Genomic DNA, 13699 nt, shown 5'->3' on the forward strand with positions numbered 1-13699 from the left:
CTTTGTGCTGCCAATGCTTTAATCTGTCTTAATACACAAGGCTGTTGTTTTAGGAGGATCTTTAAAGTTGACCTGTTCTTCAGTTTTTAAATGCTATGCTTTGTAAAGTCTTGCCTCCTACAAAACCTCCAACATTTCTACTCCTTTTTTACATCTATATTGTTCAAGGTTTTATTTTCCTACTTAAAATTGCCAATGACCTAGACCTATCATCTTCTGTCTCACATCTGTCTCCAAGCCTCCACAGTATGGAATGCATTCTGCCAGCCAATCGGACTAACCTCTCACCCTGAAAGTTTTAAGCATGCCCAGAAACTTTTTGGATGCTTATCATGTTTCATAGCTGCTCTACTATTAAACCCATTAATGTAATATCTCTTTTCCTCCTCCGTCCATTATACATGTCCTCTCAATGTAGTCATTTTACACATTGTTAACAGTAGACTCATTATGCCTCCTTGTCTTATCATAGACTGATGCATTCTATTCCGGACTTTTCATTCTGCACATGAAGAGAAATGAGCAATGTATTCATTCATGTGCTTTTATTAGAATGGAATCAAAGTCTCAGAATTCGTTAACATCATGGCTTCCATTTATTAAGAAGTCAATGCAGCTTTGGTGGATGCCTTTTGAAATATTTCCCATCAAGCACATTGACCCAATTGATTTTCAATGTCGCCATCCAGTTTCCACTTTTTTTTTGAAAGCCAGAATACCGCTTTAACCTACACTGTGGTTTTTTGTCCAAGCACAATGGAAGCGATATGTAGACAAGCAATAAAGTCATCACATCCTAATTCAAATAATCCGATTTTGTCATCTATGAAAATATTAGTTTTAATCTTATTTAAAGTGTAATTATTGTTTGGTAATATGTTTGACATGTTACAGAGACTTATCAAAAGTTTTGATTAGTGGTAGTCAAGGTGCAAAAACAAAACAGTAGAAACTCTCAACTGTGTGATGCTCTCATTGAACACGGAAGACAGGCTCCATGGACTTTCTATCGACCCCTTCAGTTTTCAGTGTTAGAACAAAAGTGCTCAGGTGAGTGCATCTACTGCTTCATATTAAAGGAACCTATCATTTGATTCATGCTGCCCATATTAAGGGTAGCATGAATCAGTGCCTGTCTGCCTTATATAGTAAGAAGATTCGGCCAAAAACCATGGCCGAAGACGAGAATAGCCCTAGACCACCCCTGCCCTGACCGTTTCTCCCCAGCACTGTTAGAGATGATTGCCAGGTCTCTCCAATGGCAAAAAAACTTTCAATCACTTGCAGCCACGCTGGAAAGAGCAGATTCATGGCAGAGCTAGACTTATGTCATCTTGTTCTTATGCTTTACTTATATAGTGCTATCATATTCTGCAGCACATTGCATACATTGTCATTGCTGTCCCCAATGGGGCTCATAATCTAAATTCCCTATCAGTATGTCTTTGGAATGTGGGAGGAAACCAGAGAATCCGGAAGAAACCCATGCAAAACCGGGGAGAACATACAGGCTCTTACAGATGTTGTCCTTGGTTACTCCCTGTTCCTCCCTAGGACGGTCCTAATCCCACTCCCCTACAGGTTTGTAGCTAAGGTAGTGGGTGTGTGAGTTCTCACTTTGCAGCTGAGAAGGCTAGACCACCTGCTGAGCCAGGTGTCCTGTTACATCCACTCAGAAGGAAGACTGTAGTATGACATGATACTGTTTATGGGAATGACTTAACCCCCCATATTCTTCATATGTATACTGTTCAAAAAAATATAGGGAACAACAACAGAATATAACTCCAAGTAAATCCAACTTCTGTGAAACCAAACTGTCCACTTAGGAAGCAACACTGTTTGTCAATCAATTTCACATGCTGTTGTGCAAATGGAATAGACAACAGATGGAAATTATTGGCAATTATCAAGACACACTCAACAAAGGAGTGGTTCTGCAGGTGGGGACCACAGACCACATCTCAGTACCAATGCTTTCTGGCTGATGTTTTGATCACTTTTGAATGTTGGTTGTGCTTTCACACTCGTGGTAGCATGAGATGGACTCTACAACCCACACAAGTGGCTCAGGAACTGCAGCTCATCCAGAATGGCACATTAATGCAAGCTGTGGCAAGAAGGTTTGCTGTGTCTGTCAGCGTAGTGTCCAGAGACTGGAGGCACTACCAGGAGACAGGCCAGTACACCAGGAGACGTGGAGGAGGCTGTAGGAGGGCAACAACCCAGTAGCAGGACTGATACATCAGCCTTTATGCAAAGAGGAACAGGAGGAGCACTGCCAGAGCCTTGCAAAATGACCTCCAGCAGGCCACAAATGTGCATGTGTCTGCACAAACAGTTAGAAACTGACTCCATGAGGATGGTCTGAGTGCCCAACGTCCACAGATGGGGTTGTGCTCACAGCCCAACACCATGCAGGACGCTTGGCATTTGCCACAGTACACCAGGATTGGCAAATTCACCACTGGCACCCTGTACACACAGATGAAGGCAAGTTCACACTGAGCACATGTGACAGATGAGACAGAGTCTGGAGACGCCGTGGAGAGTGATCTGCTGCCTGCAACATCCTTCGGCGTGACCGGTTAGGCAGTGAGTCAGTAATGGTGTGGGGTGACATTTCTTTGGAGGGCCGCACAACCCTCCATGTGCTTGCCAGAGGTAGCCTTCCTGCCATTAGGTACCGAGATGAGATCCTCAGGCCCCTTGTGAGACCATATGCTGGTGCGGTTGGCCCTGGGTTCCTCCTAATGCAGGACAATGCCAGTATTCAAGTGGCTGGAGTGTGTCAGCAGTTCCTGCAAAATGAAGGCATTGAAGCTATGGACTGGCTCGCCCATTCCTCAGACCTGAATCCGATTGAACACATCTGGGACATCATGTCTCGTGCCATCTACCAAAGTCACATTGCACCACAGACTGTCCAGGGGTTGGCTGATGCTTTAGTCCAGGTCTGGGAGGAGATCCCTCAGGAGACCATTTGCCACATCATCAGGAGTATGCCCAGGCATTGTAGGGAGGTCATATAGGCACGTGGAGGCCACACACACTTCTGATCATCATTTCCTTGTCTTGAGGCATTTCCACTGAAGTTGGATCATCCTGTAACTTCATTTTCCACTTTGATTTTGAGCATCATTCCAACTCCAGACCTCCGTGGGATATTAGTTGTGATTTACATTGATCATTTTTAGGTTTTATTCTCAACACATTCCACTATGTAACGAATAAAGATTTACAACTGGAATATTTCATTCAGTGATATCTAGGATGTGAGATTTTAGTTTTCCCTTAATTTTTTTGAGCAGTATATAAATATATGTCTTTTTTTTTCAAATCATCATAATATATTTAAAATAAATTTTAATATACTGTGTACAGTGTTCCTGCTAACTGTGAATTCTGACTGCTTCCTAACATATAGATGTACAGTTATTCATACATAATACATAGGTCTTGTTTCCAAATGTAGGCTGAAGTGTCAGTGTTTACATGGATATATCTAAGATACAGCTAAATGGCATTCCAAACTTTCATGTATGACCTCTCAGGGGACAGACAAACTCCAAAATACCATAGTTAAATAGATACCAAATAGTGGTCTGATGGTCATGGAGTTAAAACAGCGAAGTAGTCAAATTACATTTTAATGATTATCAGATTATTACTGTTGTCACAACAACAGATAATGATTTACACATTTCTCACGGGAATGGGGTTATAAGCTTCTGTTCCCTATATATCCAAGTTAGGCAAATATATTATTGTTTACTAAAAAAAAAATTACGAGGACTGAAGAATTTAAAGGATTTTTCTGGGCTGTGAAGTCACTTTATGTAGCGCTGATTTTAGACAAAGAGGTACCCTGGGCAAAAGTTTAAAGTGGGGCCACAAATGCTAACATATTGCACAATCACACAATAACATTTACGTTGCATTTACATGGGCTGAGTTCAGGCCATTAAATGAGAGCAATCAACAATATTGAAGTCTTTCGATGCTTGTTTCCCGGCCTGTTTACAATGGCTGAGGAAAAGTGATGGCAACAAAATGATCACTAATAAATTAATCTGTTTCAATAGAGTTTCATGCTATCAGCAAAACATCTACAGTTTGCACTGAGTGATGTGCTGCTGACTACAAAGTGTCACAACTCTGTTGATGAAATACCCATGACCAGGTGCTTCTTCCCTTTCTCTAATGCTAGGGGCGCCCTTGTTATCCCTGCTCCCTAGAATACTTCTGATGGTGTAGACCACGAAGCTGAACTTCTGAATCAGTCCTATATCTGTCTCCCTCCTCCACCCAGGGAAATGGGGAGTAATAATGTATGAATATACACAAACAAAACTAACAAGTCAAGACGCAGAGGGATTAATGAAAATACCAAACATACAAATATGCATTCACGAACAACAGAAAGGAACAGCATGGAAAAAAGGAAGGATAAGGATTTGCACACAGCCAAAACACCAAGCAACATTAACAGATCAAAACTCCGAACACCTCTACCAACAACCGACTCCTCCATTCCACACCAGACAGACAGAGGTGAGTATATATAGGAGAAGAGAGTGGCCAATACTGAGCATCTGAGATCATCCAAGCAGGAAAGCTTCAGAGACTCTAAACTGAACAGCTTAACCCCTGCACTGCTAACAAAAGTTTGCACCTTTTGATATGAAGTGCTTTTAATCAGTGCAGAAGTATGTTAAATCAGACACTATGGTCTTTTGACCCCTCTCTGTCATTGGCTACATGAGAACAAAGTGAATGTTCTGCAGTGGCCATCTCAGTCTCCTGACCTCAATATCATTGAGCCACTCTGGGGAGATCTCAAGCGTGCAGTTCATGCTAGACAGCCGTGGAATTTACAGGAACTGGAGGCTTTTTGCCAAGAACAGTGGGCAGCTTTACCATTTGTAAAAATTAAGAGCCTCATCCACAATTACCACAAAAGACTTCAAGTTGTCATTGATGTTAGAGGGGGCAATACATTGGATTAAGAAATGGGGTATGGGAACTTTTGATCAGGGTCATTTGGATGTTGTGGGTTGTTATTATGATTTAAAAAGAGAAAATACAGTAGTTTGACATTAAATGGCTTCACCCAACCACTAACCAGGAATGGAGAAAAAGTTTTGGTGTTATCATTCACAGTCTCTGAACAAAGGCCAAGAAAGCAAAAATTCTGCCGGGGTATGTAAAGTTTTGAGCACAGCTGTAGCATAGCAATAGGGTGTTATTGTATCATGGACACCCTAGCCTAAATCATATATCTTTTTTAAATGCTTTTAATAACATTCTTTATCTGGTGTCCTATCTTTTAGTAATCATAAAAATATGACCTTATTGCTGTAGTTTCATGCCATCTAGACAGCTCTGCAGCCAATCACAGAGTTCAGTGGATCTGCCTGAGTTGAAGGCATGGGCTACTCAAAACCACTAAGCTAAGCTCATGGATCCAGTGCTGTTGACATGACATCAAAGTTTCAGACAAATATAGACATCGGAAGTCAGCAGTAGACCAGGAGTAGATGAGGAAAGCACAGACCGCAATTTGGGGAGGTTTTCCAAAACTGGAAAACTCTTTTAATAGTATTGATCTTCTCATGTAGGCCAAAGGAACCTCTCGGGCTCCTTTTGGCTATTGAGCCTGGGTGTGACTACAACCACTGCACCAACTCTAGTTACACCCCTGAATACTGAAACCTCAATATTCCATGCTTTGCTTTGCATATATAGGCATAACCCACAAGATTTCTGCTCTTCAAAATCCCTGCTGGATGATGTAGATAGACAAAAATGAGTGCCAATATTGAACCATACAATGACATATGTCACCACTGAGCCCCATTGAGAAAGGATATAACAGGTAGTATACTTTTTGGAAGTAGCGCCACTAAATAGGAAAGCACAATTGACTGTGGTTTAAAATACTGTTAATGGAAAAGTTAGTAGACAGCTATTACATACACGTCACCTCCATCGAGTGAATAGGAGGTCTACAAATATGTAGAGGTGTATCCATCGGGAGTCTTCCTTGTGCAAACACTGAATGTAAAGGGAGAACAGAGTGTGAACATAACCATAGTTTTTCTCTATTTAGATCCAATGAAAATCAGTTCAATGCTTTCAGTAGACATAGAAGTAGTGATGATCGAGTTTACTCGTTGCTCGGGTTTTCCCGAGCATGCTCGGGTGTAGTCCGAGTATTTCAGCGTGCTCGGAGATTTAGTTTTTGTCACCTCAGCTGCATGATTTGCGACTGCTAGACAGGCTGAATACTACATGTGGGGTTGCCTGTTAGGGAATTCCCACATGTATTCAGCCTATCTAGCAGTCGCAAATCATGCAGCTGAGGCGACGAAAACTAAATCTCCGAGCACACCGAAATACTCAGAGGACACCCGAGCATGCTTGGGAAAATCCGAGCAACGAGTACACTCGCTCATCACTACACAGAAGACATCAGACATCAGGCACGTAGAAACACACACAGCCAAATGTTTAAACCACACTGACTATAAATAAAATAGGCATAGAATAAAAGTACCTAATAAGCCATTGACAAATGTTTAGCATTTTTAAGTCTGTGGGAATTATATATTTCTAGCAAAGTAGAATGTAATCTTTAAATCAATTTTCCATTAAAACTGTGGGAGGCAGAGAGTGGACCATTAGGATGTTAAATCTTAAGTTTTACATATAGAAAGTTATTTAGGAAAGAGTGGGAGTTCAGAGTCTTTCCTGGAAAGCAAGTGAAAAAATCATTGAGATGTTTGCTAATTCTAACAGTGGCGTAACTGAAGTCCTATGGTCCAAAATTTGGACCAGAGCCCCACCAGAATGTTTGTAAGATCAATGAGCCCCTGTAATAATGTCCTTCATCCTGTACCCTGTCCTGTAGGAGTGTCCCCCTTATTTTAACCCCTTTATGATGGAGCCCTTTTTCATTTTTGCATTTCTGTTTTTCGCTCCTTTTATTCTCAGATCCATAACTTTTTTATTTTTCCGTCAATATGGCCATGTGAGGGCTTGTTTTTGTGGGATAAGCTGTACTTTTGAAAAAAATCATTGTTTTTACCATGTTGTATACTCAAAAACTGTAAAAAAAAATCCAAGTGTGGGTATGCAATGTGGCGGCGACCAAAAAAAAATCGTAATTTGGGCATTTTTACTTTTTTTTCTCATTACGCCGTTTAGCGATCGGGTTAATTCTTTTTTTTATATTGATAGATCTGGCAATTCTGAACTCGGCGATACCAAATATGTGTACGTTTGATTTTTTGTATTGTTTTATTTTGAATGGGGCAAGAGGAGGGTGATTTAAACTTTTATACATTTTTTTAAAATATTTTTAAAAACATTTTTTTTACTTTTGGCATGCTTCAATAGTCTCCATGGGAGACTAGACTCTGCCATAACCTGATTGGCTCTGCTACATGCAGGTGATAATCAGATGATCAGCAGCATTTAACAGTTAACAGCCGTGGGTGGATCGCGATTCCACCTGCAGTTTTTCCAGGAACATGTCAGCTGTTCAAAACAGCTGACATGTGCCGGAAAAGATGTGGGCTCAGCGCTGGAGCCCACATCAAAGGAGGAGATACGACATGCGCAGTACTAGTACGGCACATGTTGTGAAGGGGTTAATAATGTCCCCCATCCTGTAATATTGTCTCCCCTCCTGGCTCTTGTCCTGTAAAATTGTCCATCCTGCAAAAAAATCTCCCCCCCCATACTGTGTCCTATCCTGTAAAAGTAGCCTCCATCCTACACCGTTTATTTAGTCCACAGAAAAATCGATGAATCCAGCAGGAAGGTAATAAAATTAGTGAATTTATTTCTTCATTTTTAAAAAAAGGAAAAAGTTATATCTTAGGGTACACCACTTGTAAATAAGTTATAATTTCTTACAGCATTATGCACATACTAGATGGTAGCCCGATTCTAATGCATCGGATATTCTAGAATATGTATGTAGTTTATTTATGAAGATTTTAGAATAATACATTGAACACACAGGATTTGGACTGCGCCTGTCGCTGAATGTTCGCGGCCATCCACGTAGTATATAGCACAGCCACATAGTATATAACAGCCTACATAGTAAATAGCACAGCCACGTAGTATATTGCACAGCCACATAGTATATAGCAGAGCCACGTAGTATATAACACAGCCACGTAGTATATAGCACAGCCGACAGAGTATATAGCTCAGCCCACAGAGTATATAGCACAGCCACCTAGTATAGAGCACAGCCCACAGAGTGTTGACAGCCCACATAGCATATAACACAGCTCACATAGTATATAGCAGCCCACGCATGCAGTATATAACCCAGCCCACGTAGTGTATAACACAGGCCACGTAGTGTATAACACAGGCCACGTAGTGTATAGCACAGCCCACGTAGTGTATAGCGCAGCCCACATAGTATATTGCACAGCCCAAGTAGTACATTGCACGGCCCATGTAGTACATTGCACAGCCCATGCAGTATATAGCACAGCCCACGCAGTATATTGCACAGCCTACACAGTATATTGCACAGTCCATGCAGTATATTGCACAGCCCACGCAGTATATTGCACAGGTCATGCAGTATATTGCACAGCCCACGCAGTATATTGCACAGCCCATGCAGTATATTGCACAGCCCACGCAGTATATTGCACAGTCCACGCAGTATATTGCACAGCCCGCATAGTATATTGCACAGCCCGCGTAGTATATTGCACAGCCCGCATAATATATTGCACAGCCCACGTAGTATATTGCACAACACGTAGTATATTGCCCAGCGCGCGTAGTATATTGCACAGCCCACATAGTACATTGCACAGCCCACGTAGTACATTGCACAGCCATGTAGTATATTGCCCAGCCCACGTAGTATATTGCACAGCAAACGTAGTATATAGCAATGTGGGCATCAAATCCCTGTTATAAAAAAGAATTAAAATATAAAATAGTTATATACTCACCTTCCGTTGGCCCCCAGATCCAGGAAGCGTTTACCAACGCTCCTCGCGCCCTCCGGCTCAAGAGCGCATTGCGGTCTCGCGAGATGATGACGTAGCAGTCTCGCGAGACCGATCCGTCATCATCTCGCGAGATCACAAAGCATGGAGCGGTCACTGGAGTGTCGCGAGGAGCGGGAAAGGCCTGTTCTGGATCCGAGGGGCCGACGGACAGTGTGTATATAACAATTTTTTATTTTTTTTATTATTTTTAACATTAGATCTTTTTACTATTGATGCTGCATAGGCAGCATCAATAGTAAAAAGTTGGTCACACAGGGTTAATAGCAGCGTTAATGGAGTGCGTTATACCGCGGCATAACGCGGTCCATTAGCGCTGCCATTAACCCTGTGTGAGCGCTGAATGGAGGGGAGTATGGAGCGGGCACTGACTGTGGGGAGGAAGGAATGGCCATGTTGCCGCCGGACTGTGCCCGTCGCTGATTGGTCGTGGCAATGGTCATGGGCATTTTGCCACGACCAATCAGCGACTTGGATTTCCATGACAGACAGAGGCCGTGACCAATGAATATCCGTGACAGACAGACAGACAGAAAGACAGACAGATGGAAGTGACCCTTAGACAATTATATAGTAGATGGCAGCTTTCTTCCGACGCGTTTCGACAGACGTCTTAATCATGGACCATGATTAAGACGTCAGTCGAAATGCGTCGGGCAGAACGCTGCCATATGTGCATAATGCTGTAAGAAATTATAACTTATTTACAAGTGGTGTACCATAGGATATAACTTTTTCCTTTTTTTTAAAATGAAGAAATAAATTAACTGATTTTATTACCTTCCTGCTGGATTCATCGATTTTTTTTATTTACTGTACCCGATATTATAATTTATAGGGTCTTTACCAAGGGGACATTACTCCCAAAGTAATAATGCAGAACACCATAAAGGCAGTCCGCTAAAGAATCCTGTGAGCAACCTCCTTGGTAACAACTAGTGCGGAGCGAGTATGCTCATTACTCGAGATTTATGAGCATGCTCGGGTGCGCTCAGAGTATCTTGTGTGTTCGCGTAGATTATGTTTGTGTCTCCGCAGCTGCATGATTTTTGGCTGTTAGACAACCTGAACACATGCAGGGCTTGCCTGTTTGTTAGGGAATCCTCACATATATTCAGGCTGTCTAGCAGCTGCAAATCATGCAGCTGCGACGACACAAATATAATCTACGAGCATGCTCAAGATACTGGGAGACCGTCCGAGCATGCTCGGAAAACTCGAGTAACGAGCACACTCTCTCATAACTAGTAACAACCATAAAAGTTAGCACACAAAAAGCCCAAATGCACTAAATCAAAAGGCAGATGTAAAAAGAAATATAAAAGAAACAACCAGAATACCTGACAGAGCAAATGGAACAAAATAAAAGTGAAATCTGGCTACTTTTTATCCTGGTGTCAGGTCCTTTTGAAGTATCCAAATTGTGTGTTAACCTCGCTGGAGTTTCTATTCCGTCATGGTGCATTCCCTATGGTGTTATTAACACTATTATAAATTGCAGGTTTTATCATCAGTGTTTAGCCACATCTGACTATGAATTAAATAGAAATACCAAGAGGAACATTTTCTATTTCTTGCTCACAAGATATATTCTGAAGCAAAACCAAATATAGGGTGGGAGAAAGAGGAGAGGAAATACTTGCATACTTCTACATGTCTACTGGGCGATAGCATTTACTGCCTCCCTAATGGCTGACGTGTTCCCATAGACAATGTCCTCTCCAACACCTGAAGAAAGAGCAAAAAGAATTATTTATGTCAGGTCTTCACAATCAGTTGCAAAAGGTGCAGTAAAACCATAGAATCGCATTTTTACATTTTTCATTTACAAGTTTTTGGGCACGAATTGAGTTCTTGCAATAATTACATTGTTCTACTCCAGGTAGAAAAATGGATATTACTAAATTATTTCAGTACTTATCATAATACCTCCCCAGCTCTAAAGGGTGATATTCAACTACAGCATTTTTGAACCCAAAGAAATAACTACATGAAAATAAACAGAAGTAGCCAAAGGGACCTATGTCTAAAGTGGGTTACCCATGCTGATGCCAAGTTGCCCAAAGATACCCTATATTGTTTTGGGTCCACTAATGTATTTGACTTTAAATGAATTGGTAAAGCAAAAAAAGAGATGAAAAAGATGCCAGACAAAAAAAAGCAGAAAACAGATAAACTTTATTATATTAAATAAAAAAAGACACAATTATGATGAAAGGGAGACTATAAATGTAAAAGGCATAGGAAAAGTACATTTGGATAGGTAGATGAAGTTTAATGGTTATAATAATGCAGAAAAATGCCTAAATAGCTAGACTAGTTTCACCCCATCAAATGAACCATTAAGCAATTGCCAGTCAAGTAGATGTCATGATAGTAATGATAGAAGAATGTCTAAGTGCACGTAAGATGAATTGTATTTTAATGGTAGGCTATGTTGCTATATCAGTTACATTGCTACATCACTGCCCATGCACATGGATATGTAAAAAAGATACCACCAAAAATATGAAATGACTTAAATACTGCTTAATGCAGCCAGTCATTACAGGATTGATACCTCAACAGCCAAAAAAAAAGAAAATTCGAATGCTAATAGATAAAAAGTGTAGCCTTAGCAAATTATATACATACGCGTACACAGGAGAAACACAACTAACGTGTGTTTCGCTGATGCTTCATCTGGGGTCAGAATGAAATCGAATTAGTTGGTATTAACAAATGCTTTGGATTATATCGACATGGGTCTTTTGCATTCACACACTGACTGTCTTCATATAGTTATTCACATAAGATCAACACTTGAGCCTCACGGAAACATACCATGAAGCTCAACCAACATGATTTAGTAGGACACAAGAGCAATACATACAAAAATATTTTTCCTGATGATCATTTTTGCAGTCTGTGAATATCACTTCTAATTACAGATGGACGAACCCGAACAGTAAAGTTTGGCGTCAGAACCAAAGATCTACTGTTCGAGCATGGACACCGAATGTGGACTTCATCAGGAGATCTGTGTTACTGTTCAGGTTCGAATGCCCAAACACCGGGTGTTTGTCATGCAGTAATGCACATGGCAGCGCAGCAAACACCACTTCTGATCGGTGGTGAAACCATCCCCGGTCAGAGAGCCGAGGTTCCCACGCTGTCAAAAGTTTACCTCCTGGGACAATGTAGAAAACGGTCAAAGGAGCGCAAAAAACACAAGGACAAGGTAGTAATTTCTTAAACCCACAATGCGTTTCAACGGTAAACCGTCTTCATCAGGTGGCAATTTATCAAAAAAAAAGTTTACCTCCTGTCACTGGTGTCAGCTGATGGGACCACCAATCCCATCATCTGACACCTGCTACCGCTAATAACAGCAAGAGCAGGAGCTGATGGGAGTATTCCTTAGCTGCCTCCTGCGCTGTAAATAAATAATTAAAAGAAATCCGGGAGTGGGTTCCCCTTTATTTTTGTTAACCAGCCAATCAAAACTCACAGCTGGGGGCTGCAACCCTTAGCTGTCAGCTTCAGCAAGGCTAGATATCAAGAATAGAGGGGTCCCCACGCTGTATTTTTTAGTAATTTAAATAAATATTTAAAGTGAATGGGGTCCAGCTCCGGGCTCAGATCCAGGTACTGTTCTGGTACCCAAAACCAAACTTTTCGTAACTGTTTGGCTGAACCCACCCAACCCGAACATCCAGGTTTCTGCTAATCTCTACTTCTAATATTTTTGTAAATGTGTATTGAGAGTCTATATTTATAAAGAAACTGGACCTAAATCCAAGTCTAAGAATAAATGTGGAAATAAGATGCGTCTTTGCATATCATAAATCATAAAATATTGCTAAGCAGTTTTAATTAAAGTCATAAATCAATAGAACATAAACAACTTTGTGATATATCTTACCAGAAAAATGTAATTCTTAATCTGGTAAAAATGATCATTCATTATCAAAATTCTCAGTTATGAGGTAAAATCTGTATTCAGTGAAGACTTTCCCATTACTGAGTTAGGAGATGGCGGCTGCTACTGATGAGATTCTACTGTATGTCGATACAGTAGATGGGAGAGGAAAAGAGCCGAACGAAACAGCTCCTCCCTCCTCCTCCTCTGTCCGTCTACATAGAATCTCTTCAGTAGCAGCCGCCATCTCTAAGTAATGGGAAAGTCTTCACTGAATACAGATTTTACCTCAGAATTGAGAAATTTGATAATGACTGGTCAATTTTAGCAGAGATAAAAGATAATTTCAACATGTCTACTCTGGGTTTATGAAATAAAAATGAAAAATGATTGATCCTCTTTAAGCTTTTTTGTGACGTGAACTTTTCAATATGAAGACTGTAAATATAAGAATCTCCCAGGTTCTCTAAACTTTTCATGTGGGGCAGACCGGCACTATGAATGAGGCAATGCAGTCAGACTGCAGGCAGCTTACATCCAGTATTTCTGAGACACCTGCAAAATAAGGAGGTGACAAAGACAAGTGACCCCTATGACAGCTGCTCCCGTCTGTCCACACCAAGCAGAAGGCCGGATCACGGAGGAGCAGCTGTCACAGATCTACACAAAGAAGCCGACATTACTCTTTCCAATGTATTTACATGAATCTAATAATATTCTGTAAACCAAAAAAGACTTTATTTTT

The 13699-nt window shown here is 41.0% G+C and overlaps 1 protein-coding gene across 1 annotated transcript in view; it reads left to right on the forward strand.

The window, feature by feature from the left end:
- The window catches only part of DLC1 (DLC1 Rho GTPase activating protein), a 670870-nt gene that overhangs the window by 324625 nt on the left and 332546 nt on the right, over window positions 1–13699 (forward strand). The gene's annotated exons all lie outside the window — the stretch shown is intronic.

This window comes from Ranitomeya imitator, chromosome 1 (assembly GCF_032444005.1).
Source record: "Ranitomeya imitator isolate aRanImi1 chromosome 1, aRanImi1.pri, whole genome shotgun sequence".
Classification (NCBI taxonomy): domain Eukaryota; kingdom Metazoa; phylum Chordata; class Amphibia; order Anura; family Dendrobatidae; genus Ranitomeya; species Ranitomeya imitator.